Source organism: Conger conger, chromosome 4 (assembly GCF_963514075.1).
Source record: "Conger conger chromosome 4, fConCon1.1, whole genome shotgun sequence".
Taxonomy (NCBI): Eukaryota; Metazoa; Chordata; class Actinopteri; order Anguilliformes; family Congridae; genus Conger; species Conger conger.
In genome coordinates this window covers 25738421-25743420 of record NC_083763.1, presented here as the reverse complement: position 1 = coordinate 25743420, position 5000 = coordinate 25738421, and the positions used below count along the sequence as shown (strand labels likewise).

Sequence of the window (5000 nt, the reverse complement as noted above, 5' to 3'; positions counted from 1 at the left end):
GTTGCCGGAGTGACCGACCGCACCCCGGATGAGACGGCCCATCGAGAGCGAGGCAGAGATCTGTGGTACGTCACCTCGGGCGGGGCCCGCCCATCAACTTCCCGCGCACGGTCAGCTCCGCCAGGCCCACTGCTCCCCGTCTCTCACCCGGTTTCTCAGCGTCCGCAGTCAGCTTTTCAAATGCCTCGGCAGCACCGGCAGCGAGCTCGTCCCGGTTTTGATCTGACGCGCTACACTCGCCGCCTTCATCAGCAACTCGTACCTGTACTCGTTATCTGAAAATGAAGTTGCCAACCTGACACAGCTTTAGCTTTGGTCGTCGAAGACCGCCTCAGGTTCTATTTATGTACAAGTGAGAGTTCTCTGCTATCGAGTAGGAGCGATGGCAGCAGTTAATGGCGTCTGGCTCTATTGATTTATAATACATAATAACGGTAACCGGGAAAAAAAAGTTAAACAAAGGCCCTTTTTGTGGACGATTCTTTTTCGTGTCTCCCCGTTTTTTTTTTCTTCTCCCTCCCGGAGCTTTAATCTCTGTCCAAGTCCGTTCCGGTCCAGCTGCGGAAAGGTCACGGCGGGGTCGGGGGAAGACCTTAAATGGTGCGGCCGAACGCCACCGAGCTTAGGAATTTCACGGCTGGCGAAGCCGTCGCCTCGTCCGAGCCAAAAGAAAAGGAGCCAGAAGCGAGAAGAGAGAAAAACAGCGATCCGGCTCAAAAGTTTTCGGTTAACCTCAGGTTTAAACAATGCAGCCGGCAGCCGTTTCCTGCCGGGGGGGGGGGGGGGGGGGTGATGGGGAAACCCAGGGCGGGCAAGTTCATTCACCAAGGCGGAATGTTCTAGAGGTCCGTGGTTGGCGACCTCTAGGGTTGGGTCGATTGACTGCGGCCAGAGACGCACACCGCCTGCCGGACGGGGATCCGCCGTCGTAATCCTCGGGCTTTTCAAACGGGACCGTGGAGCGCACCGTTTATAATATCTCATTCCCACATCTAAACTGTTATCAAACATCTGCCGAGCGCTCGCCGCTCATTTGGCGACGACATCAGACAGCTCCTAACGTCCGCAACTGTCTGGAGTGTTTGAAAGATGATGACACTCTTCCGTTCGCAGGCCCAGGGGAAATGGAAAAACCCGGGGCTCATAAATCCGTTGAAAATTAAATAAAAACATTTACAAAGTGAATAAACCGTTCGGTGTCTCCCCCTTCCCCCGATCTCCTTTTTCTTATTTTCGTTTTCAATTTAGAGAATGTAAAACAAGTGGTGGTGTTGAAGTGTAATGCAGCGTTTCAAACCTAGGGCTGGAGAATATATAAGGTAAAAGAAAAGATTTATCGAGTGGATAAACCGTCTGCTGTGCTTTGCTTCCATTTTTATTTTTCCGGATTTTTCATTTGCTTTTCTCGATTTGCGGTAAGCGAAAGCTGGAGTGTTGATGAAGGTGTTGGCCCGCGGTCCTAGCTCTTAACGCTGAATACACAAGGCTGTTTATCCAGGACCCAGAGTCCGTGCAGCTGAGCCTCCTCTTCCCCTACGCCTCTCCGGGTGTTTAATTGGATTCCGAGGGAGGGGCAGGGCAAACTGCGAAACTACGAAACGTTGGGTGACACGTCTCAACCGAAAACCTCGCTTTGTGTGCGTCTGTCTATTCAAACAGGGGTTTCAACGGAGATAAACAAACCGGCCTTTTCCGTTTTGAAAAACCACGATTATGCGGAGTGCGATTGTCTTATCCGTTCCGGATGGTTTTATCAATTGTTTTGGAGGACAACTCCAGTCGCAAACAGCATTCCTGGATACAAAACGGAACGGGATATAAGAAAGGGTTTTTTTGGGGGGACGGAATGGCTATTGACCAGCTGTTCCGGATATTTCTGTTGTGACGCTGCGAGTCCTCTGTTGATGTCAGCCCAAGTGTGGTGTCAGTTAATCAAACTAATAATTGGCTCCATGTGAAGGCTATAAGTAATTACATTCAACTGGGCGCAGACCATCAATATAATTACAAATATAGCCCGCCTTGCAATCACTGCTTTTGATCCTAGCTCTAATTGTCTGCGCTAATTATTTCAGACATTATAAAAGGCACGAAAACAATAAAGGAATGCAAATAAACTTTAAAAAAACGAATGTTTTCAACGACCAAATTATTCCGCATGCAGGAACAACACGATTAATAATTACTCTTAAGATAAAAAGCGAATGCAATATGTGTGTTGTTTTCGAGCGATTAAGCAACTTCGAGAAGGAACGGCGTACGGCCCTGAATCGGACAAAAAAACAACTGGAACGCAAACAGCATCCATCACGCCGCCGGCCACCGGCGCCTCGTCACTGACGCCGTTCGGACATTGAACCCCCGACGGGGCTGAGGGTCGCATTGTTTTCCGAGTTCGACGTTATCCTCAACTAACGAGAGGAAACAAGCCATAAAAAAAACGTCTATTTTTACAGCAGGAAGAGGTTAGGGAGAGAAGGGGTGTACAATGCTGATTAGGGCTGCTCAGACGGCCAAAAAGACCGCCCCACCCCACCCCTCTCGTGCGCCCCCCCTTTGTTTGTTCACGCTATCTAATTTGCGACGGTAGGGAGACGGACAGACAGACGGAGCTCATCCGACAGCCTCCTCGGCGCCGAGACGAGCAGAAAGATCCGAGCCCGGAATAAGGAATGAAAGGGAATAATGCATGCGCCCCCGGTTCCTCCCCAGCCTGACTGACAGCCCGGCGTTCAGCCGAGCGGGCCCTTTCCCCCGATCCCGCCACGCGCCATCAAAGAGAGCTGGTCCTGGTGGCGGTCGCTACAGCCCGGGCGGGAGGGGGCGAGGGGGCCGGGGAGCGCCCGCCGCCGTAAACGGGGCGCGATAATGGCGGTCCGCTATCAGAGGTGCCCTGGAAAAGGGCTGCATGATATACCGTACGTTTACCGTTATCAAGATACGAACATGCGCAATAAACACATCGCAAAAGACTGCTTGAACTGCGATGACTAGCATTTATTTAAATGGATGTTCTGTTACATTGATTGGCAGCTAATGTGTAATTTGATCAATAAAAGCATGTTGTTTTTATTCAGTGGACATAGGCTATTCCTTGCCTGGGGTCTATGTGAGCAGTGTACCTAAAGCAGAAAGACATTAGAACTGTGCACACTTCAATATTTGTTTATTTATCGCAAGTCACATCGTCATGAAAAATATTCAACAACGTTATCGCATATTGCGTAGGCAGCCTGTAGCGTAATGGCTAAGGTACGTGACTGAGATCCAGAAGCTTGATGGTTCAATCCCCGTTATAGGCACACAGCTGTTGGGCTCTTGAGCAAACCCCACATTGCTCCAGGGGGGATTGCTTAAGTCTAATCAACCGTAAGCCGCTTTGGATAAATAACTGTAATGTAATGTAACGTAATGTATGTTCCCCGTACGGTGCAGCCCTCCCCCAGATGAGCGATGGCGGAGCACGAGTCCTGGCGGAGCGGCAGCTGTTTGTGATTTCCGAGGACGGTTACTGCGCAAACAAACGCCGCTGATGACCGGCTTTTCATCAAGCCCGTGACGGCGCGACCGCGAGCCCTACGCCTGCCTGATGGCCCGTTTCATCATCGCCCAGATCGAGCGAGAGGCGAGGAGCTGGGGGGGTGGGGATTCAGATACACGGCGAAAAGGCTTCTTTGGCCCGCTCTCATGCATTTAGAAAAATGGAGGCAGAGTAATTCTATAATGTTTGAACATGCAATTATTCCCATACCAATTATTCACTTGGTGATTTAATGTGGTGACCAGACTTTAAATGACAGGCAGAAAGAAGGGAATATACTGGGCAGTGTATGGAACATGTGGTGCTACGCTCCGTTAGCCTCGCACCCCACATTTCCACTGCTTCTCCTGGGGTTTTATGTTAGCTTTCGTTAGCCTCTGTGCTGATTTGCAATGAAATCCGGTGAAATGGCCTGAAATACTGTACCTCTTCAATGGCCTGGCCAGTGCGTTCGTGCTAATCGGTTAGCATGTCTGCTTTAAACAAGACCCACCGCACTACATTAAACACACGACCGCAAAGTCTGTATCCGGGCACATAACATTTGCTCAGATTAGCCTTGCAGTTGATTTCAGGATGTGTACCTCTGCTCCTTTGTGAAACGTGAGGCTCTGAGCTCCGGGTCGCTGGCTGTCGGTTAGCGCTCGGCGCTAACAGAGCCCGTTCCCCACAGGAGGCTTTTAAAGGGGGGGAGGGGTGTTAAAGGCAGGGGAACTCATGTGGAGCTGAATGACGGCTTTTTAAAAAACACGAGCCCCTTTTTTACCAGCAAGAATAGGTGGGCTCAGACATGCAGAACGGAGACAAACGATAGCAGAAATGAAATTTCTATGCAAGAGAGGATCCAGACAAACAAATATGGGATGGCTTATGCGAAACATATTTTCTAATTCTCTTTTTCCGTCGCTTTATTTTACTCCTCTGCCTTGTTCCTTTCGTCAGGGGATGCACGGCGAACGCACAAAGGATGGAAGCCTCCGGAAGGAACAGGGTAGGGTGTGGCTGAAATGTGTTGGGTCCTACTGCACCTACTGACTTAGCCTAGATTTGCCTGGTGAACGAGATACGATGTTCATTGCTGTAGACAACTGATCCTTTATAAGAGTTGGACCTTATCAAGTCTTAGCTGTTTTGTATGCACTTATTGTCCGGGGCTTTGGATAAAAGCATTTGCTAAATAAACGTGACATAGTGTAATGTTTTGGGACACACGCCGGGGAACGTCACATCACGGCGCGGGGCACATCTGCGTGATTTCGCAGGCCGGTCTGGATACTCAGTCGGACTGCGGCGGCCATTGTTGCCGCGGCCCCCTCTCTGCGCGATTCCGCTACGCGCTGACCTCCGGCGGGGCCGCCATTATGCCCTTTGTCACTTTTCAATTAGGGCTCATTATTACAGCGCTTTAATAGCCCGGTTCAGCCGGCACGCCGCAGAACAAAGGACGGGAGCCGGTCCT

The 5000-nt window shown here is 50.5% G+C and overlaps 1 protein-coding gene across 3 annotated transcripts in view; it reads right to left on the bottom strand.

The window, feature by feature from the left end:
• pard3aa (par-3 family cell polarity regulator alpha, a) overlaps positions 1-5000 on the bottom strand; it is a 390604-nt gene that overhangs the window by 85619 nt on the left and 299985 nt on the right. The gene's annotated exons all lie outside the window — the stretch shown is intronic.